This window comes from Cricetulus griseus, chromosome X (genome assembly GCF_003668045.3).
Source record: "Cricetulus griseus strain 17A/GY chromosome X, alternate assembly CriGri-PICRH-1.0, whole genome shotgun sequence".
Classification (NCBI taxonomy): domain Eukaryota; kingdom Metazoa; phylum Chordata; class Mammalia; order Rodentia; family Cricetidae; genus Cricetulus; species Cricetulus griseus.
The window spans coordinates 12277103-12300562 of record NC_048604.1 but is presented as its reverse complement, the minus strand read 5'-3'; the positions used below and the strand labels follow the sequence as shown (position 1 = coordinate 12300562).

Sequence of the window (23460 nt, the reverse complement as noted above, 5' to 3'; positions counted from 1 at the left end):
CCATAGTTTTTCATTACTGCAATAATAACCCTAACTAAGATACATATGGCATTAAGCAAAACTGGAATGGCTTTGTAGAAATTATTAGAAAAGGCCAGAAGGGCCTGGCATGGTGGCAGATGCATTTAGTCCCATAAAAGGCAGGAGGGATCTCTTTGAGTTCCCAAGGACAGCCTGGTCTTCATAGTGAGTTCCAGGACAGCCAGACTTACATAGAGAGACCCTGTCTCAAAAGTACAACAACCAAAAATAAAAAAAGAAGAAAAGACAAAGAAAGGAAAGAAGGAAGAAAGGAAGGAAAAAAGGAAGGAAGGAAGGGAGGGAGGAAGGAAAAAAGTTTAGAGGGGCATGTTCACTTACTCACTTTGGGGGACTGTTTTCTACCATCTAAGACCTCCTGATAGGGAGTGGTCTTGAAGTATAATGATCAGGAGAAAGGCTCAGCCTTCTCACCATCCCATGTAGGCCTCTAGATGACTCAACCCAGTTGCTATCTTTTAATCTAATGACAATTTCCTAAACTATCCAAGGTAAGATGAGCTTTGGAGCTTTTTGAGATAAGGTCAGTCACAGAACATGTGAGATATTGAAATAGTTGCTGTCTAAGCTGTTAAAAATAGGCCAGTGTTAGTTATCCAGAACATAAACAGAAGCAAACTCTTTTTACTTCATTCCGTCATTATTCATAAACTCCTGTACACAAAATGGCTTCCTGCTGCCCTGTTCAGATTCGACAACTTGGGGTATAGAGATCCATCAAAATAGACTTTCACTTTGCTATGTCACAGATGGTCATTGAAGTCTTGACTTTGTAATCCCATGGCTCTCAGGTCAAATTCCTGCTCTTTTGTTTGTTACCAATATAAACCTGGTAAGTAATTTAAGCATTTGAAACTTTAATCTACTAAACTGGTCAAATGGCACTTATTTCCTTCCAAAGCTTGATGTGGGGATAAACATATTCAATACCTCAAAGCTACAAATCCTGTTGTAGAGCACAGACTTCTGAGTAAAACAGCCACTATCTTTGTAAGATCAGCTGTGCCTGCTTACAAGAGTCTGTCATGATAGAGTCAATGGACTGCTGACATTGCTTCATAGAAGGAGGGCATAGGGACTGACACTGGACTCTCAGCTGATGTTCTAGTCATTCCTACTAGCCATTTTGTGTAATTCTAATGTAATTGTGGCTTAGGGGGTCTTAGAAGGTACCAGGGAAGGTGAACAGAAGAAGGCTTCATCTATGCAGCTACAGGGAAACCACCATGCATGCTGTATGAAGACTGCAGTGTGGCAGCTTTGGGGTCATCCACACTAATATAGACAACTGCTATATCTAAGCTCTATAAGAATGCTCTATTGGCTGTGACAGCATTGGGTAACTTAAGATCAAGTGATTTTATAACTTTACCTACATGGCTAAGTATAAAATTGTTTTTAATACCTGGAAACTATCTTTAACTTTTCTGATGTTTTAATTTCTAAGACTTTTACCAATGCTAGTAGAAATTTTTTTCAAACAATAAAACTGAATTTTGAGCATGAAAAAAAAGAATGCTCAATAAACCCTTTGGTTATCTCACATGGACTTTGGAGGAATCATACTTTGGTTTGTTGTTGGGACCTTATAAGGCACCGGTAGACATTATTTATGTCTTCTGAAGGAAAGAATTCTTACAACAAGCACACAGTTGCTTTATTATTTAATCAAATAATCAGGTACTAGCCCACTGACATCCACAAGTTATTCAAAACACTCTCTCCCACTGATTCCCAGTTTTACACCTACAAAAATGCTGGCTGACCAATGTCCTATCTACAACAAGCAGCCTATGGTCTGAAGAATAACCCCTCACTTGGGCTACTGTTCTAAATCTGTTGTACTTCAATCCTTGGTCACTGTCGCTCAGATACTATATGCCATTTGGGAAAGTTCCAAATTATTTCATACAATCTTGGCTGACTCACTGATCATTAGCTCATTCCCCCATGCCAACCCAGACATTTGACAAACATCAGGGAACAGTCCAATTGTAGCTTTGTTCTAAAACAAAGCCAGCTCCCAAAATAAAATCTAAAAGCCTATCTATCCTAAGTCCAAAGAATTCATATACAGTATAAAGTTTCACAGTAGGACTGAGAGTGTGATTCAGTGGGGTTGTGGTGACTGCTTAGCTTGAGTGAGGGATCCACACCCAACATACTATGTGCAAACATACACATGCTTTCTTCTGGACTTTGGCTTCTAAGTAAGGTGAAGTGAAATCATATACATTTACTATTTTATGTTAAATGATGTAAAATAGCAGACAAAATGTTGGAAATAGCAGTTTCAAGATGCAAGACATCAAGAAGTCAGGGGCAGTGATCTTGAAGATAAACAATAAAGTGAATACTACACTATGTATGATTACTATTGAGGGCAAGTTTTGAAAACACTGCATGTGAAGGAGTAACCCAGATAAAGACAGGCAGATTTTCTATGGGTTTATAATCCATGTAAAAGAATGATGTATGGTAGTAAGAGCAAGGACAAGAGATGGAAAAACAAAAGATTGTTATTACATAGATCTTTTACTATATGTAAAATGACATAACAATTGGAGATGTACTTTGATAAGATGACAATGTGACCAATAAGCTCAACTAATTGCTAAAACACAGATAGGGCAAGTAAGTTAGCAAAGGAAGTAAAATGACATCATAAATGGATACTCCAAAATAAGGCAGAACATTGATGAAAACTGTATTTTCTTTTGGGGGTTTGTTTTTTATTTTATTTTTATAAATTTGTATTTAAATTAGAAACAATCTTATTTAAAATACCAATCCCAGTTGCCTCTCCCTTCAATCCTTCCATGTCCCCAACCAAGACCCCCATTCCACTACCCATCCTCTCCCCAAGGAGGGTAAGGCCTCCCATGTGGGATCATCAAAGTCTGTGATATCATTTGGAGCAGGGCCTAGGCCCTCCCCCATGTATCTAGGCTAAAAGAGTCTCCCTCCATAGGGAATGGGCTCCCAAAGTCCATCTGTGCACTAGGGATAAACACTGGTTCCACTACCAGAGGCCCCGTAGACTGACTGCCCAGGCCTCCTAACTGACACCCATGTTCAGAGGACCTGGTTCTGTCCTATGCTGGTTCCCCAGCTGTCAGACTGTGGTCCGTAAGCTCCCACTTGCTCAGGTCAACTGTTTCTATGGGTTTCCCTAGCATGGTCTTGACTCCTTTGCTCATCACTCCTCTCTCTCTACAACTGGATTCCAGGAGTTGGGCTCAGTGCTTCGCTGTGAATCTCTGCTTCTGAAAACTAGAAGTTTTAGCTGAAAATTGCTTCATACAAAAACTGAGTGGCACTTCCCCACAATTCCTCAAAGGAGAAGTAATTTGTACTACTTTGGATTCATAGGGGAAAAGTGAATTCACTGCACAGGGTATGTGGTGGTTTGAATAAGAATGGCCCCATGGGCTCATATATTTGAATGCTTAGTTATTAGGGAGTGGCACTACTTAAGGATTGGGAAGTGTAGCCTTGTTGGGGTATGTGTGACATTGTTGGAGGGAGTGTGTCACTGGGGGTAGACTTTGAGGTTTCAAGAGCCCAAACCATACCCAGTGTCTCTCTCTCTTACTGCTACCCACCAATCCAGATGTAGAACTCTCAGCTTCTACTCCAGTACCGTGTCTGACTGCATGCCAACAGGCTTCTGGCCATAATGATAATGGACTAAATCTCTGAACTCAAGCCAGCCCCAATTAAGTATTTTCCTTTAGTTGCCTTGATCATGGTGTCTCTTTACAGCAGTAGAACACTAAGACAGGGTCCATGCCTTTAGGCATCAGGGCTTAATCCCTTTGGAGAGCTCAGGTGGAAAAAGATGCTTATGCAAAGAAATAAGATACCATCCACCCGCCTCCCAGGGATGCTTCAGGGCTTATCAAGATAATGGCTGTTAAATTCTTAGAAGAAACATTCAATGCAGCATCCTAAGAAAATGCCACCTTTCTGATTTATTATGATTAGATTGAAATTTTATAAAATGTTTATTTTTTCAAAATAAACTGATATCACTTTAAAAATCTGAAGTGCAAATGAAACTTCAGAAATATGTCACATAGAGTCAAACTAACATTTAGGACACATATTCATTCTTTGTCTTTTAATAACACAGTTTCGAAAACAAGCAATATCTAGAAGTTTAAACCTCTATTTTTTCCAAGGTAAGATCTTGCTATGTAGTCAAGAGTGGTCTGCTTTGTGCTATGTATCCCAAGCTGGCCTTAAACTCACAAAAATTCTTCTTCAGCCTCCTGAATGCTGGGATTACAGTCACACGCCATCATACCCAGCTAGAATTTTAAAACTTAACAAATAGCTTTCTCTCTGACATTGGTGAACACATAAGCCTTTGAAGTTGAAAGGGATTTGTAGGTACATACTGAGACCCAAAAACCAGAAATGATTTGATGGGTGTGAGGCAGAACCAAGGATTGCACACATCTGTATAGTTAGATATCGTTGTTTTCCCTGCACCTGTGCTGTCCATCTTGAAAATAAGCTATTGTCACATTTAATAAACTGTCCTTTCCTTTAAGCCATCTTTTCTTAAGAAAACTTGGCTATAATACTGAGGGAACCAGGAACCTGGCTACACATTTTTAGTTAAATCGTGATGTTATTAATTCATTCAATAAACAACTTCTGAGAACCTGGTTCGATATGTTATCAGGCTAAACTGCTCTTAATTTCTTTTCTTTTCTTTTTTTTTTAGAAAATTGGATCTGCAAATCAGGCATAGTCACCATAGTGCTTTTTAACATGCTTTTAATTTAATGTTACACAAAGCCTGTTTATTACATGTGCAAGTCAGTAAACAAAGATGATTGTTGGGCAACAGAAAACTTGCAAGTTAATTGCTGCCTGATGTCCTAAGCATATTCTCCTGGAATTTGAGATGCCCTTGAAATTCTACACAAGCTTTACTGGAAGAGCTGTTTTGAAATAGTTTGAAGTGATCTGGAAACGGTTTTAGACAGCTTGTAGAGTATGACCAACATCTCAAAGCACATCTCTGAATTCTGGCCATATTCAACAGGTGCAAAAGATCAGGCTCAAAAAATTAATGTAATAACAAAGAAAGTAGGGCAGAGCAGAAAGGTGCAATTTAAGGAGTACCTGGAAGGCTTTCTTGCTCAACATCCTCTTTTCTCATCACATCACATCACATGTGTGGAATTCTTACATTATACATTGGAGCCATACAACTGAACAACTGTCACAGTGGAGATTCATTTGGGGAGTTGAATAGCGGTGACCATGGAGGAAGCAATTGCTATGAAACACAGGTGGCTTTATCAGGTGGTCAGTCTAGGTCTTTTCCATCTCTTTAGAGACAAAGGTATGGAGGCTTTTGTCTAAAGCTTATTTCCTTTAAATGCAGTTAACTTTTCTAAAACAAGGTATTGTTTTTTCCAATAGAAGTATGCTTTGTTTAACCTATGGTTCTCATGAAGCTTGTAAAACTTTTGTGCTTTGCAACTCAAAATTGGTCAAATGCAGTTTTGTAGATTTAACTTTATTTGTTTACTTAAACTAACAACTATTTAGCTGTTTTAAACAAGTGAATTTTAATAAAACTATTTTGTTCCTATCCCAGTGGTATATATCCAAAGTCTTAATTTGTCTTCCTTAATCTTTGAATTATATGAACAAATTTTTAAGAGGGAGGAAGAGACCAACATCACTGTCTAGAGGATTATGATTTGACCTGCGGTCTATTATAGAGTTTTTTCTTAATAAAATGTCCTTTTCTATCAGTTGTCATCCAGCTGCAATAGTTTCTAAAAATATTGAGGCATGTATTTCAATAACTCATTAGAAATATATTGAGTTACAGTACAGATATGTTACCTAAAGTAGGCATGAAGATAGGCAGAATGAACCACTTTAAAGAATAGAGCAAACCTAAGAATAGTGATTCCAGGCATACGTAGGACATTGGCTTACAGTATGTTTGGCATATTTTGCCATACTAGTCATTATTATATTTCTGAATCATATTGTCCAACTGGGTAAGACTGTTGGTAACTTTTTGTGCCATCAGCCTGTGTACTACCATCCAGTACTATGGAAGCTAGCCAGGAAAGAGGTCATGTTCTGTAACCTGTGTGTGGTGTTTGATTTTATATACATACATACACACACACACACACACACACACACACACACACACACACACACATACATACATACGCCCATCTAGATGAATATGAAATATTTGTGGTTTGAAGTTGCATTTACCTAATGGCCTGTGATATTGAACATTGTTTCATATGTTTTTTGGCCATTTAGATATCTTTGTCAGAGAATATCTATTTATATCCTTTGTCCATTCTTTTGAGACAGGATCTGTCTATGTAGTACTGCCAGGTATACATAGAACACATACTTACAATCTATTTTTGCATATCTTGGCTGTAATAGGAAGCTCCTGGAGCTTGCTAGGTAGATCAGGTTACCTTGAACTCACAGAAATCTTCCTGCCTCTGTTTTCTGAGTGCTGGGATTAAAGGTGTGTGCTACCACACCCAGCTCCTATGTCCATTTTAAATTGGATTGCACTTTTGAAAAATTATAAGGATATTTTATATTCTACATGCAAATTTATCAGATCTATAAGTTGTTGTCTCATTCTGTGAGTAATCTTTCTATTATCTTTTAAATGACAATATTTATTGTAGCTGGATATGGTAGCACATGCCTATAATCCCACTACTTGGGGGGCAGAAGAGGCAGATCTCTGAGCTCAAGGCCAGTCTGGTCAGCAAAAACAGGACAGCCATGGCGACAGAGAGAAACCCTGTCTCAACCCCCCTCCCAAATATTTATTATATGTGTATGGTGTGTGTGTGTGTGTTTGTGTGTGTGTGTGTGTGTGTGTGTGTGTGTGCGTGTGCGCGCGCATATGTGCATACCTACATGTCGCAACACACATATAGAGTCGGTTCTTCCCTTCCATCTGTATATCTGTTCTGTAAATTGAACTCAGATGGCAAGCACTTTACATGCTCAACCATTTTACCAGCCTTCTATCCCCTATCTTGATAGTGGATGTTGAAATATAAAGGCTTTTCATTTTGATGAAATCCAATGTACATATTTTATTATTTGTTGCTTGTGATTTTGTCAGCATTTCCAAGAAGTTGCCAAATTTAATGTCATAAATATTTCTGACTAGGTTTTCTTTTAAGTATTATTCACTGTTAACTTTTATATTTAGGTTTCTGGTCCATTTTCACTTAATTTCATATATGTTAAAAAGTTAAATGCCATCATCTTTATTTTTTTGGAGACAGTGTCTTGTTATAAAAATCCATAAACTTCCTGGATCCTGGGGCTATAGGTATGTGTCATCATGCCCAGTATTTAACTACATTCTTCTGTTTTAAAATTTGGTTGTTGTTATTTTGTTTGTTTATTTTGAGACAGGGTCTTAGCTGTAATTGGCCAGGAACTTGTTAAGTAAACCAGGTTGGCTTCAAACTCATAGAGATTTCCCCATTTCTGCCTGCTAGTACTGGCAATCTATGTACCACCACACCCAGCCTTCTGACTACATTCTTGCACATACAGATACATGTTCAGGATTTCTGGCCCTATTTGTTGAAAAGACTCCTGTTTCTCCATTGAATGGAGTCATATAAATTTTTCTGGGTAGACATAAAGAAACATGTATTCACTCCAAGCATGGAAGGCATTGGTAAAACAAAGAAAGACATCCATCTAAGTTCAGATCAGTGAAATAATGACTTTGTTGGAATTACTTACCGGAGCATTTTTTACTCATCTAAAAGCTTATACCACTGGGAAGTCGTACTCTAGCACAGATGACTAATGAAAAGCTAAAGCATTGATGAGTCCTAAACCAGTCAATTGTTTACTGATTGTATTGATTACATTGCTATGATAAAATACGATGACCAAAACAACTTACAGAAGGAAGAGTTTATTTTGGTTTATGATTGCAGAAGAGTCTATAATGGCAGGGAGGCATGATGGTAGGCAGCTAGGGCAGGAATCTAAGTGATCACAACTTTACCATCCTCATGCTCAAAGAGTGTGAACTAGAAGAGGGGCAATGTTATAAACTTTCAAAGCCCAATCCCAGATATACTTTCTAAAGCAAGAGTCCATCCCCTAAAGTTCCATAGTCTCCCCAGCAGTGCCACAAACTGGGGACCACATATTCAAATACCTGAGCCCATGAGGGACAGTTCTCATTTAAACCACCACATTTCACTGCCTGGATCCTGTAGTTTTCTGGACATACCATTATGAAGTCTCGGTGGTCTTTAACAGTCTTAACACTATCTAAAAGTTAAAAGTCACTTCTGCAACTCAAAACAATATCTTTATTATGAATCCCTGTGAAATCAAAATCAAGTTACTTCCAACATACAGTGGCAGAGAATGTATGCATTTCCTTTGCAAAGTAAAGGAATGGGGGCATAGTGAGCATTGACAATCTTACTTTTTCCTTTATAATCTTGGAACTTTTATTTGTTTTTCTTGTCTGATTGTTTGGCTCTGATGTCTAATAAAATGGGGCACATAGAGTTAGAGTCCATGATGATGTAACAAAGGCATGATGGTAACAAGAGCTGAGAACTCACACCTAGATCTATCAGCAGGAGGCAGAGGGAAGACAGTGGGAAATGATGTGAGCCTTTTGAAACTGAAATGCTTGCCCCAAGTGACATTCCTCTTCCAACAAGGCCATGCCTCCTAATATTCCCCAAATATCTGGGGGAAAAGTATTCAAACATATGAGCCTTTGGGAGTCATTCTCATTCAAACCACCACAAAAATCTTCATACTTTAACCAAAGTTGTGATTTTAATTTAACATACTCTCAAGAGGCTTAATTTTGCATGCTCAGTTCTCAGTGCTGTTTGGGGGTTGGGGAAGGCTTTAGGAGGTGGGGCCTGACTTGTGGAAATAAGTACTAGAAGCAGGTTCTTGAAAGTCATATTCCTCTTGGTTCCAGCTGTATCTCCTGCTTGCGGTATGCTAGGATGGTTGATCTGCCACGTCTTCCTCACCGTCATGGACTGAAATCTCTCAGAACCCATGAGCCCAAATAAGCCTTTCCTCTCTTACATTGCTCTGTCGTAGGCATGCATTGCATTATAGTAATGAGAAAAGCAATGAACACACAACCAGAGAATATGGTATTAGGTGGAAATTTCCACATGAGTACTTTGTCATATATAACCCATATGCTGTGTTCCTTTCTATTTCTATTTTGTATTATTATGAAAGGATGAATGTTTACTCATATCTTTTTGACATAAATTAGAATGATTATATATTTCTCCTTAATTGTTATATTGCATTGATTCATATATTGAGATATTGCTACATTCCAGGAGTAAAACTCAGTTGGTTATGATGTAAAAATCCCCCAGCACCGCACCCCCCAGCCTGAGACAGGGTTTCCCGGTGTACCCCTGGCTGTCCTAAAACTTTCTCTGTAGATCAGGCTGTCCTCGAACATTGCCTAACTCTGCCTCCTGAGTGCTAGGATTAAAGGCACATGCCACCACCACCCAGCCGGTAGAATACTTTTAATGTTATTGAATTCAGTTTGCTACTGTTTTACTGTCAACTTATTTTCAGTGTTCGAGTTCTAACCCAGGGTCTCACTCTTGTTAGGCAAGTGCTGAGCCACTCAATTTAATTCTAACAGTTTATATTTACATCTAACAAAATATACGCAAAACTGGCAGAATTCACAGCTCTTTCTCCACTTTGTGTCTCGCCACTCATATCCCCACCCTGATATTCTAGTAGCCCTGCCCACTTAGGTCAGTATTTGCATCCCCATCTGACTCTTCCCATAACCATGCCTTTCCAGAGTTCCAGCATTCAGCCCTGCTCGCCATCCCTCGTCCACCACTACAGCCACGCCTTCTTCCTCCAACTGTATCACAGGGTCAGGCTCCAAAGCTCTGCCCACATTACAAACGTCACAACTCAGTTGCACTCTAGAACTCCTGGGTCCACACCTGCACCCACCTGGCCAGGATTCGTGACCTTGGCCCCAACTCTTCCTCAGTGCTCACGCCCACACTGGTATTTCAGTGGCCCAACCACTGAGGTAAGTCCTTATAGTCCTTCCTTATGGCCCAATAGACTCTGTATTGTGCCAGTTCACATCCCTAACTCCTACTAGGTACTCACAGCCCAACTAGGCTCTTCCTCAGTCCCGCCCCATCAGTGCTTAATCTCAAGATTTGCAGCTCTGCCCAGGACCTTTTCCAGACCAGCCACCAACAAGCTTCCAGACTCAAATAGCAGCCACCCACAACATTAAGATTCAAAGCTATGTCCACATTTTCTGTGTCACTACTCCATACTACTACTGTGCCCCACTCCATTTTACTACTTCCTTGCTTTCTCATAGACCTCCCTCTGCCCCTCTAAGCTCCCTTTCCTCCCTCCAGTTCCATCCCAACACTCATTCAGGACCCCTGGTTCCTTTTCTCACTTGTTTCCCTTTCTGCTCACCTACTTACAGACCCTGTTTCTGCCCTGATCTGTCAGAGCTCTTAAAGGCGCAATGAGTTCAACAGTATCTCTTAGCATCAGTCCTGCCTAGTGAATAATTACAGAAATTGAGTGGCTTTGTATCCACGTTTGGTTTTGTCTGTGGGCTTGATTGGCTGCTTAATTGTAGGTTATACATCTTTAATGCAGGTACATGTACGTACATTCATGACTTCATATCTGTAAAAGTTCCTTGAAAAAGTGGTGTTAGAGGTTTGGGGAAAGCATAAGAGTTAATCCTTACAAATGCTTCAGCAGTGTCCCATGGGCACATAAAACATGCCCAACAAACTGTTTTCCATGACATTCTCTAGCCCCTAAGGTCAGTATGGATGCCATTCATCCTGGACCTTAGGGCCTGGCCAGGACATGGGGAGGTAGACGACTCTGCTGCCTGATGGCCACAGGCTTCCACCACCAAGTGATCCTGAGTCTTAAGGTCTTGGGACAACAGCAGAAGTGTGCACAGAAATTTTAGCAATGTACTCCTTCTTACCCATAGGCTGGGAACTCATTGAGATCCCAGACTGTGAAGGGCAACAGGTGTGTGTGTGTGTGTGTGTGTGTGTGTGTGTGTGTGTGTGTGTGTGTGTGTGTTATAAATGTTGAGCTATTATTATTTATATTAATACTACCATGATAAAAGCAACTTATAGGGAAGGAAGTGCGAAGATCATGCTTAAGATCTATGCATACAAATGATTATACATATATATATATGCAACTTGACATAAATGATATGTAATTTATATTACATAATATACATAATACATACAAGTGAGTCATCTCTCTAGTCCTCATTAATTCTTATCTTTTAAACTACATAGTACTGTTTATATGCTCTCTTTTGAAAAACATTTTTGTAGTGTACCTGTTCATATGTGTGTGTTCTAGGGATCAGAACTCAAGTCTTCATGATTGTGTATCAAACATTTTACTGACTGAGCCATCTCCCTAGCTCCTTTTTATCTTTTAAAATTTGTTTCTTTTTATTAGCTTGCAAAATAATGTCTTTCATTATTGCATTTTTGTGTCTCTGTCTTTATGTCTCTCTCTTTCTGTTGTGTGCAGGTGAAACCAGAACTTTATGCATGTTAGACAAGAGTTCTTGACTGAGTTACATCCTCAGCTATCCCTTCAACATATTATTAAAGAAAAAAAGAAAGTTGAAGCAAATGACTAAAATATTAACAAGCAGTTGACTGCGTGCTGTGATTATAGGTAATTATTTTTAGTCATTTTCTGTATGTCTGAAATGTAATTAACTTGCATATTTAACACATATAGAATGTGGTTTCTGAACTAGGTAACACTGTAAAAATGTTAGGCTATTACCATTATTTATATTAATGCTGCTATTATAAAGGCAGCATGTGGCCATGTAGTGAGAAGATCGCATTTAAGTTGGGAAATAGTCAAGATGAAATTGCAGAAGATAATTCTAACATTCTAGATTGCAGCTAGATTTTTTTAAATTTACACATGAATAATGCAGGGGATTGGTTAAAATATACCCAGTCTGGAAAAAAAAAACACTTAATGCTAAATATAATAATGGAGAAAGTTGAAGACCAAATATCAAAACAATTTCCCATCCTCAAAGACTGTCTATACTGTCTGTGCTGTGAAGCCTTTGATCTACCCCCTTCTATCCCACCTGCTTCCCTGTGCTCCTGTAGAATTTAGTCATATATGGTGTTCTCATATTTTTTTCTGATTTGTTCTTCCCACTGAACTGTGGGACAAGGAGGAGAACTCTCTATTTTACCTGCCATATCCCATGTTTCAAATAGCTCCAGATTAAACTTTGTTATTAATTTTTTTCTTTATATGGTTCTGGGGGACCAAAGTTAGGGCTTTGTGCCTGCTAGGTAAACACTCTATCACTGAGTGAATCAATAACCCCTCATTTCTTGAATTACTTTGAAATTATTGTGTCTATATGGGTGCGTTGCCTGCATGTATGTCTCTGCACCCTGTGTGTATTGATGCCCACAGAAGCTGGAAGAGGGGAATACAACTGGGCCAGTACTCTTAACTGCTGAGCAGTATTTTTGCCCCACCAACCCTTCTTTTCTCACCCACCCTTTAAACCTTAAGTCCGGAAAGCCTTTCCTAATGCACCTAATTTGAGTTGAGTCCCTTCTTCTGTATTATGTAGTCCACTGTGCCAGTTTCTGGCACAATGGGTGACATTGTATTACTATCACCCTATGTTTAAATTCCCTGTAGAGCCGGTCAGCCACTTGTGGTCAGGGACTTTGTCCTCCTGTTGTTAAGAAAAGGGACTGGAGCATAGAAGAATCTTAATAACCATAGGTAAGGCATGAAAATGTATCAATTCTGTGATTAAATGTCTTAATTTATATGTATGTAGCAGATGCCAGGACTGGATTAGAACTGAAATGCAGCTGGTGTATGTAGGTGAATTACAATTGCCATTATTACTTTGATTCTTACCAGACAAGCAGCTAAAAGACATAAAGACCTAGCTGAGAGTATATACAGATGGGACACATTGCAAAGGTCATAATTCACATGGGACAGTATCAATTTTGTGATGGTACTTTGTTTATGTTCATTTTTCTCCAACCCATCTGATTACCTATTTAGCAGTAACACATTAGCTGGGCAAATTAAACACTTCTTTTAGTTTTCAAGTATCAAGGTAGTATTTATTAAACACTCACTAGTTTCAAAACAAGAAAGATAGATATTCATATTTAATCCTTCCCCAAATGTATTGCAAGTGCTATTCATACTCTGTTAGAGGTGAAAAAACGAGACTCAGAGGATTGAGGAATTATCCATTCAAGCTCACTTGCTATTTAAACCCAGATGAGTTGTTTAGAAAAACCAGCATTTTAAAGTATCTATTATATTTCATTTCTTTTTTAAGATGTGATGGACAGAGACTAAGATGGCTGCTAGTGATGATTGAATCCAGATGGCTACTCCCCTAGAGGGTGGGGTAATTTAGTGGCTTATTTATAATTAATATGTGGTTCAGATGATAGACTGTAATGTCTTTGGTTAGATTATAAGATATGGCAACGTCTGTCTGTTTAGTCCAGTGCCTACCGTATTGGCTTAAGATACCATGTTGAAGAAACTTGGGAAAGGATCTTACCGAGGCCTATAATCAACTATATAGAAACCAAGGCCCTTGGTTTCACAGACTACAAGGAACTGAATCTTACCAAAAATCATGTGAGTCTGCATATGAATCTTTCCACAGCCAACCTTCAGGAATATAGAACCAAGCTCTGGTAAGCACTTTGATTTTCATCTCATGAGAGACTCAAGTGCTGCAGCACCTAGATCTTTGACCCATAGAAATAGTGATATAAGAAATACATGTTCTTTTAGACTGTGAAATTGTGACAGTTTTTATGCAGCAATAGATAACTACTATAGGCATTAAAGATGTTGCTAAAACTATGTTATAGAAACTCCAAACATGGTGGCTCACACTTTTAATTTAAGTCATTGGGAGTCAGAAGGAAGAGGATAGTGAGGTCAAGGCCAGCCCACTTTATTTTCAAAGCCCCCTTTTAAAACAGAACAAAATAAAACAAAATATTACATAGTTTCCAGTAGTTCTTTGTTCAGGGTCAGAAGCCCATGAGAAACCTTCCATGTAACCCTGTCTGTTGGTGTCCTACAACTAACATTATACAAACTAAGCAGATATATATATATATATATATATATATATATATACTCTCTCACACAGTAACAACAATTAAAGACAAAGAAATGAGAAACCATGAATTTGAGAGACACCAACATGGGTTGTACATGGGAGGGACTGGAGGGAGAAAAGAGCAAGGAAAAAGGACATAATTATACTTAATTTACAAAGATACAAATATTTCAAAAGGTATACAAAACAAGCTAAGCTATACAGCAAATAGTACAAACACAGATGTTTACTATGTCACATACTAGGGCTTTACATATATTAATTCACATGTATCACCTTTCCTATGAGGAATAAATATTTTTCTTAGCCCTATTTTCTTTTCTCACAACATGTGTGTGAGAGATATTTAAAAGCACATGTAATTTGAAGGTGCCATATTTGAAATAGTTTATGAGAAAGAAAAAGTAAAATCAAGGGAGAAGAATTTTGGCAAATGAATGTTGGTTGTGGGGAGCCCAAGTTTGTGTCCAAATAGAGAAAAGAGAACCATATGGTTTGGGGATGTGGCTGAGTGACACAGCGGGTGCCTAGCATGTGTGAATCTACATTAAACACTCAGTGATTTGGGGAGAGAGGGAAGGAAAGAGGAGCATAGTACAAAAGAACACAGAAACTTAAGAAGAGCAAACATAAGTGCAGTGCACACAGATGAAAGGAAGTGATCAGGAGCAGAAATAACATTTCAGATAATAAAACAATGGATAAAATGAAACAAACTTAGTTATTTTGTTGAAAATATTAATAAAATTCGTTAGCTTCTTTCAAAAAAAATAAGAGACTAGGTATCAGAACTTGCCAGTGCTGACAGAAGAGGGCGCCATTAATGTAGGAATCTTGAAGAATAACATTACAAAATGAACAACTATCAGACTTATACAGAAGTATTGCTGAGAGGGAACTGCTGTAGCACCAGTAACTTAAAATAGAAAAGAGGAAAGAACTCAAGTCAATGGTTTGATCACCTCAGAAAACCAAATACTGTCTTTTAACAAAAAGGAGCATAGCAACAAAATGATTCCTAATAGTATTCTCCTATACTCATAGCCCAGTGTCTTGCTTAGCCAGCATTGGAGAAGCTTCTTCCTACAGTAGATGTGAATGAAAACAGAGACCCACAGCTGGACAGGGTGCAGAGTGAGAGACTTTGGAACAACTGGTCCTAAATGGGGTGTGTCTATCAATTTACTCACCACAGGATTCAGGGAACCCTACAGAAAAGGATGCAGAAAGATTGTAGGAGCCAGAGGGGATGGAGGGCACCAAGGAAACCAGGCCTTTTAAACACAGCAGGATCAATGCACATGTGAACTCAGCGACTGAAAGAATGACAGGATCTGCATAGGTAGGTCCTCACCTGTGGTTTGCAGCTCCGAGAAAGGAAATGAACACGTGCCCCCATCCCTAGCCTAGAAGCTCTCTCCAACCAATAATTCACAAATGAAAATTTAGTTTTCTCCAAGGGGAAACAAACCACTGTTAAGGGGAGGGCCCTTGTCCAACGTAGATGACCAATACAAAATGAACTTACTTGTATTTTTTGAGTATTTTTTCTTACTCTATAGGTGTTTTCCTTTTGTATCATTGTTTCTGGTTTTGTGTTTTTAGGGGATTTCTGTGTGTGCCAATGTATGTGTCTCCATGTCTGTCTGTGTTTCTGGTGCTTTTTGTCTTTGGCTCTTTTTCTGTTCATTTGTTTGTTTTGTCCTGTTCGGGTTTATTTGTTTGTATTTACTCCCTTCCTTTTGTCGCGTGCCTGTTTCTTTTCTAACGAGACAGAGCAAGAAAGGATCTAGATTTGGAGAGGTGGGGAGGAGCAGGAAAGAGCTGGGAGAGGGGCGACCTCTCTACATACATAATCACAATGTAGTGTATGAAAGAAAGTCTGCTTGTACTTAAAAAATAAAATTTAAAAAGCAGCCACATGAAGGCACAAAATTTAATTTAATTTCAATAAATCATACCAAAGACCCCCCCCAAACAATGAAGGAACACATTCTTCCATATAACACCAAAGACAATGCTGTTTAGCATTTGCCTACTGAATGAGATGGTTTGCTGAATAATGGAATGAGTCTCATCACAGTCAATACCTTATACAAGCTTGTGAAAGGAATGCTAAAATGCCCCCAACAGTTTAAACCCAAGTTGAAGACCACACCATCATATGATCACATTCCTCAGTTACAGTTATTTACAGTTTCCACAGCCATGCAAAGAACAAAATTGCTGATATAAGCCACAGCGATTTAAGGCTTTGTTATATAATGTAGAACTCAGAACTAATGGATAAATATATCAACTACTTGTAATACTAGTAGCTATAATTTGATTGTGTCACAGGTATTACAATTTGGTTCTTAGCATGTAAACCCTTTCAAAGCAAAATTCACCTCATTTGAGTTTTGATCCAGTAGCTCAACAATCAGGAAGTCCACAGTCTTATTGGCATAGCTGATGTGCAGTATCTTGAAGCCACTATGCTCAAGGCTAAGAGTGGTGTATATTCCATTTTTATATTTTACTGGAATTTCACATGCTCAATTCATGGTTGAAAATCTCTAGATTTTCAGTCTTTCAAACAGTCTGGAAACGCAGTGTACCATACATTTAAGACTTCTGTTTCTCTCTCTATTTTCTTCAGAAATATTTTTTGAGTGTCTACTTAGAAGGGAATTTTTCAGAGGTGGACTATTCTTCATCTGAAACAAGGGGAAGAGAAAGAAGCTGAAACACAAGGTTCATCTGGTAAGTTTCACATTAGTCATTATAAGATGGGTAGTGTGAGAATGTGGCTTTTGTGGCTTCAAAAGTATGAGTCTTCGCGTGGAAACGAATACTTAGCTATCCTACCACAGCTTTCTCAATTGGAAATTTCAAGAAAGTCTGGACTGGGGAGTAGGATTTGCTTACCTATCAGGTGTAATCAAACTTTCAGGCACCCAGGTCATTTTGGGCTTCTTCTAGTTTGTCTTTAGTCTTTTCCAGTTCACCTTTCATTTTTAGGAAAAACAAGTTGATCAATGGGCACACCATTGTTGATCTCAGTTGGGTCACACTTGGCTACTGGATTTGCATGGGGTACTAGATTTGAGAGGTACACTCTTACACCTCCTCTTCTTTGGATTCTAGTCATGCAAGAATGTTTTCCCTATGTACAGACTCCTGCTGTTGCTGTTTTGCTTTTTCTTCAGATTCCTTGAAGCCAGTCACATTACTTGAGTGGACATGATTTCATGATGTTTCCATATTAGAATTAACTTACCTTGTGCTATAACTTTGAACTCTGTTTTCTTAGATAGACCTTTTTTGGGAAGATGGTCTTCATTTGTTATCTTGGACTCTTTCCAGTCCAAGATTGCTTGGGGACTGTCAGTCAAATAGGTGGAGGATACTCCGCCACTGGCCCTCCCTCGTTCCTGCCACAGCAGCCCCAGTATTAGCCTTTACTTGCAGGTCTCATAGCCATACCTAGAGTAACACTGTGGTGATATATTGTCTTTGATATAATAAAGCTTTCCTACAACTCAGGGAAGCAAAGCAGCCAGCCATTAGCTCTTACCTCTACCTCGGACGGAAAGGGTGATCCTGTCTTCCTGAATCCTCAGTGCAGCTAGAGACTAAATTGCCGAAGACTGAATACTGAATGGCCAAATGAGGCCCTGATCTCTTGTCATATATGACTCTCAAGTGCTAGGACTAAAGGCGTAGGCCACAACCACTGCTCAGCCTCTATGGCTAACTAGTGTGGCTGCTGGAATTAAAGGTGTGTGCCACCATTGCCTGGCCTTTATGGCTGTGGTTAACTTCGCATTCTGATCTTCAGGAAAGCTTTATTAGATCATAAACTTTTATCACCACATAATACAATTTTAAGGATGAGTTTTTTTTTAATTTGTTTGTTTTCTGTAATTGGCTCTCTACCCTTATTAGATTTAAAGATTCTGGGAACAGAGGAAGGACTTAGTGCTAAAATGCCAGCTTGCTAGATATGAGACTCTTCACCATCTTGTAACACCATCACCAAAGACCAAACAACAAAACACCAAAAAGATCTGTTTGTAAAAAAAACAAAGATCGCTTCACATGGTGGTGCACACCTGTAATCCTAGTAGTCAGGAAACTGAAGCAGGAAGGACAGAGTTTAGCTAAATGCCAGCAGGGACTACATGGTAAATTCCAGGCCATATAGGTCTACATATGTTCTCTATGTAGATACGGGATCCCACCCAATCTCAAAAGTCAAAAGCCAATTGAAAAGGAAGAAGTTAGTTAATTAGGTAAGAAAATGTTTTTGAACATTTTTGAAAATTTAATGATGATATTGAGGCTGGTTATTTGTTCTCAATGTTCCTGGACAAAATGGTAAAAGGTAACAAAACCTCAGGGGTTTGGATTCTTAGCTGAACTGTCAATAACGACCTAAAAGCTTCTGTATGCCCCAAACAAGAGCCTTATTTCCTATACCCACAAGGATGAGATTACTGAAAATTAAATGTGGAATCTCATCTTGTAACTAGAGAAATTACAGCATAAATTGAACTCGTGTCCTCATAAAGTATCTACTGTTGCCAGGAGGTGGTGGCGTACGCCTTTAATCCCAGCACTCGGGAGGCAGAGGCAGGCGGATCTCTGTGAGTTCAAGGCCAGCCTGGTCTCCAGAGCAAGTTCCAGGACAGCCAGGGCTACACTGAGAAACCATGTCTTGAAAAAAAAGTATCTACCATTAAAATGACTGCACTGCCTGGGGGAAAAAGATCATATGTTTTAATTTGGAATGGGGACATGTGTCACTACTCCAACAAAGTTGAGGACACTGAATCTGCTATCTAAGTACTAACCAGGCTGGACCCTGTTTAGTTTCTGAGATCACATGAGATTAGATAAGGACACTGAGCCTCTAAATTTGGGTAAGCATTTTCCCCCTTTCTTTTTCCTATTTTTGACCAGATGAAGTCACCTCCCTATCCCTACTATTACTGATTCCCATGACTTCTCTACTCCAACCTGAGGGAATTAACCCTGCAGCACAAGAGAAACTATAATGTCCTGCTCTGGGGAAGTTGCTATGGAGGGTAATACTAATTCTCCAGCACAGTGTGTTAATGAAAACTGAGGATGTGTTGCGAAGCCTTATGAAAATGCAGTAGTTAGTAAGGTAATCTCAAAATATACCTTAAAAAGAGAATCTCTGCATCTTGTTCCACCAATTACTTTATGAAGGCTGTCTGATAACAGTTCAGCAATCTGACTACAGGGGAAGGCCAGTTCGGGCACTCTCTCCACTATGGCTAGGAGTCTTAGCTGGAGTCATCCTTGTGGATTCCTGGGAGTTTTCTTAGCACCAGATTTCTCCCTAACCCCACAATGACTCCCTCCATCAGATAGCTCTTTCCTTGCTCTCATTCTCCACCCCTCTCCTAACTTGACCATCCTGTTCCCTCATGTTCTCTTCCCCCTTCCCCTGAAAACCTCCCACCTCAAGTTTATTCAAGAGACCTCATCTAATTCCCCTTCCCAGGGCTATCCATGTGTCCTTCTCAGGGTCCTCCTTGTTACCTAGCTTCTCTGGAGCTGTGGATTGTAGTATGGCCAACTCCAGGAATCCAGTTGAAGAGAGGAAAGAGGGAATACATGAACAAGGGAGATCAAGATCATGATGGAGAAATCGACAGAGACAGCTGCACCAAACTCATGGAAACTCAAAAACTACAGGCTGACAGCCATGGAGCCTCCATGGGACCAAACTAGGCCCTCTGCATGTGGGAGACAATTATTAGCTGGGTCTATCTGAGGGACTCCTGACAACAGGACCAGGACCTATCCCCAGTGCATGAGCTATCTTGTTGGAGCCTACTCCCTATGGTGGGATGCCATGCTCAGCCTTAATGCAGTGGGGAGAGGCTTTGTCCTGCCTCAACTTGATAAGCCAGTCTTTGTCGACTTCCCCACCCCCATGGGAGCCCTTATGCTGTGGGAGGAGTGGATGAGAGGTGGACTGGAGGGGGGAGGCAAGGGGGCTGGGAGAAGGGGTAGGAGGAAGAATTGTGGTTGGAATGCAAAATGAAATTTTAAAAAATCAACTAAAAAAGAGAAACTAACCTTCATTGGTAGACAGTGCTTCTCCTAGAAGACATGAATTATTAAATGAAAATTATGATGCAAGGCATGGGATTTATTCCTATGAGTTATTGGTCAGGGAGGTCCCAAAGGCCTACAAAGCAACACAAGCTACTGCCATTGTCCCTGGTTACCCATCCTACATCCATGGTAATACTTTATAACTAAAGATGCTATACTCTTTAGATGTAGCACCTGAAGAAATCTGTTTTCAACGGACTACGAGACTTTCTACCTGCTGGATAGCTGTCACAGTGCTAGAAGGTGCTATGCAGACTGCTACAGAGAAAAGACATCAGTGGTCTTACTAAGAACCAGACTGCATGCTACTTGCTAAGTAAGAGGTACAAGTATTGTAATCCTGGTCCTAATAGGGCAAACCTGGCTACCAACTATTATGATATAGGGATTTTTGCGGTAGACAAGAATTTCACTTTTTTATGCTTCTTTCCACTGCATCACCAGACCTCTTTGTCTATCACAATTCTTGGTTAAGTCAGTAGACATGAGGCAATACCTAAAATTTTAAGGCAAATATATCTTTGTGCATATTTTTAGATACGTAATGTAGAAATCAGAAGACACAGCTAGAGTTATAGAAGAACAACTACTTCTTAGGTAATGAGCAGTGGTGTGGCAGAGAACTATTGTCATTTTCTAGAAGTCACACTTTGGTATTATATTATGTTTGCATGTATGATAGTGTAGGTATTTGTCATTCTCTAACTGCCAAAGGAACAAGAACCACAAAAGACCATCAACTCATAGCTTCGTGCATCTTCAAACTTAGATGTCATCTTTGGTTATCTGAACTTGGCCCCCATGTGGATGAAGTATGTGACAGAGATCCTTCTAGATGCCAACCTCTGATGATGCCAATTAATATGTGCAGGTGGCTTTCAACTGGCCAGCTAATTTCTGCAATATAGGAAATGACTGTAATTTCTGTTTCTGCATCTGGCCTCAAAAGAGAAAGTGGCCCCAATTGCCTATTGAATTTATGGAGATGAGATCTCAAGTATCTCAGGATAATTGTTGGATGAAGGGACAGGCTTTGCCAGAAAAGCAATTTCACTACATCTTTTTCTCACAAGGTACTTTGAAACAATTTTTCTATTTGATTTTTCAAAGTACCATATCTTTCAATATCTCCGTTCTCACTGTGACTCACTTTTCCTTGTTAATGCAGTTTAGCTCCAATTCTAGTTTTCTAGCTTACCAAAATAGGTTCTACATAGCTAGCATCCTGTCTTTTTAGCTGTGGTTTAGTTATGTGTTTATCTGGCTACTTAGGTTCCAAGTATATCTCCTGTTCTTGATTATTATATGTTTCAATGTCTCTTTTTCTGTTACTCATTTATCTCTTTCATCACTCCCCTGAACCTTTTTTTGATTGTTTTGCTTTGCACTCCTACATTTTTCTCTGTATTGTCCTTTCATTTAAGAAGTATTCACAGAGAAGCTATAATATGCATTAAAACATGACACTCCCTGAGACACAGGCTCTTAACAGTCTAATTGAGGTGACATACAAATGATGAATAGAAATAGTAATTAACTACCGTTAATGATGTAATGACAAAATTATTTCTATACACAGTTAATGCTACAGGATTAAAAAATAAAGGTAAAATGTGTGCATTGTAGGAAATTTGTAAGGTACAGAAAGTATTTAAAAAAGAATATGAAAATTCAGTTAGATTGTCTGGGTTGGAATCCTAGCTCTCTTTAGCTCTATAGCCTTGGACAAATTAATCACCTCTTTGAGACCCAGTTTCTTTAGCCATTAAATGAGGATAATAATATTACTTTCCCACCCAAGAGGGTTAATAAGCTTACTGCTATGCCTGGTAAAACACAAGTAGTACTAGTCACAATTATTACTTAACCACCAGCATTTTGGCACATTGCCTTCAATTTTTTGACAATTATATCATGATACATGTGACTTACTGCTTTTTCTCCCCCCATTTTCATAGTTTATGCAACTTTATTTGCATGCTTCTTAATGGCATTGCATCTTTCTGTAATAGTTTCTCTAATTTCTCACTTTTTCTACTACCTGCAGTTGTTCTTTTCCCCTATTGTTTTGGAAGTAGTCAGACAGGCAAAAAATAGAGTGCTGTTTATAAAGTTCATGAAATTATGTTAAAGTATGAGGAAAACAAGAAATGGAAGGAATAAGAATTCATTATTTTGTGGAAAATTTGCATACATAGGGAGCTTGTTCTGGCATAGGTAACAACAGAATTAGTTTCTGCTACTCTTGGGGTAACCAACCCCTTCCCTCATTTGTACAAATAAATGACTGTATTTCATTAGGCTCTGGATCTCAGATATCAATGAGCTTTGTAAACTAGATAAAAAGAAGAAAACTGACAAATTCTAAGTTGATAGAGATAATGGGTAGTACAGGACAGACTATTTTTATTTCTTCTTCATTCCTTCTTGAAGAAGATAATTTTAACTATTATTCTTGCTTTTGCTTTGTCAGGAATAACTTATTCTGTGTTTAGAACTACCCCGAAGCCAAATTTGTTTAGTGTACCAAAACACTTTAGCATTTGATGTTATAAATGCTATCATTGTAAAAATGAAAACATTGCCTTCTGGTCTGTGTAGCTGGAATCAATCATTGTACCAGTATATCCTCCACAGACAATTGGAATTCCAGCCTTTGGTCTTGAGTAACAAACTGATGTATTACTTAGATTTCAGAAATATCTTTGGAAGATATTATAATAAAGAAATACCCTGCAAAGTATTGAAATGTATTTATATATTTCTAGGTTTTATTTCATTTTCAAGACAGGATTTCTCTATATAGCCCTGACTGTCTTGGAACTCTCTCCATAGACCAGACTGTACTTGAACTCACAGAGATCCATCTGCCTCTGCCTCCCAAGAGCTGGGATTAAAGGCATGAGCTACCAATGCCCAGCTATTTGCAGGTTTTAAGGTTCAGTCTTTCCTCACAATTTGACAAATAAAATTTCTCCATTATTTTTCTCACCAGATGAAAGAAC

General features: G+C 38.9%; 1 pseudogene; it reads right to left on the bottom strand.

The window, feature by feature from the left end:
• Nucleotides 1-9865: 9865 nt before the first annotated feature.
• The window catches only part of LOC103163912, a 56307-nt pseudogene continuing 42712 nt past the window's right edge, over nt 9866-23460 (bottom strand).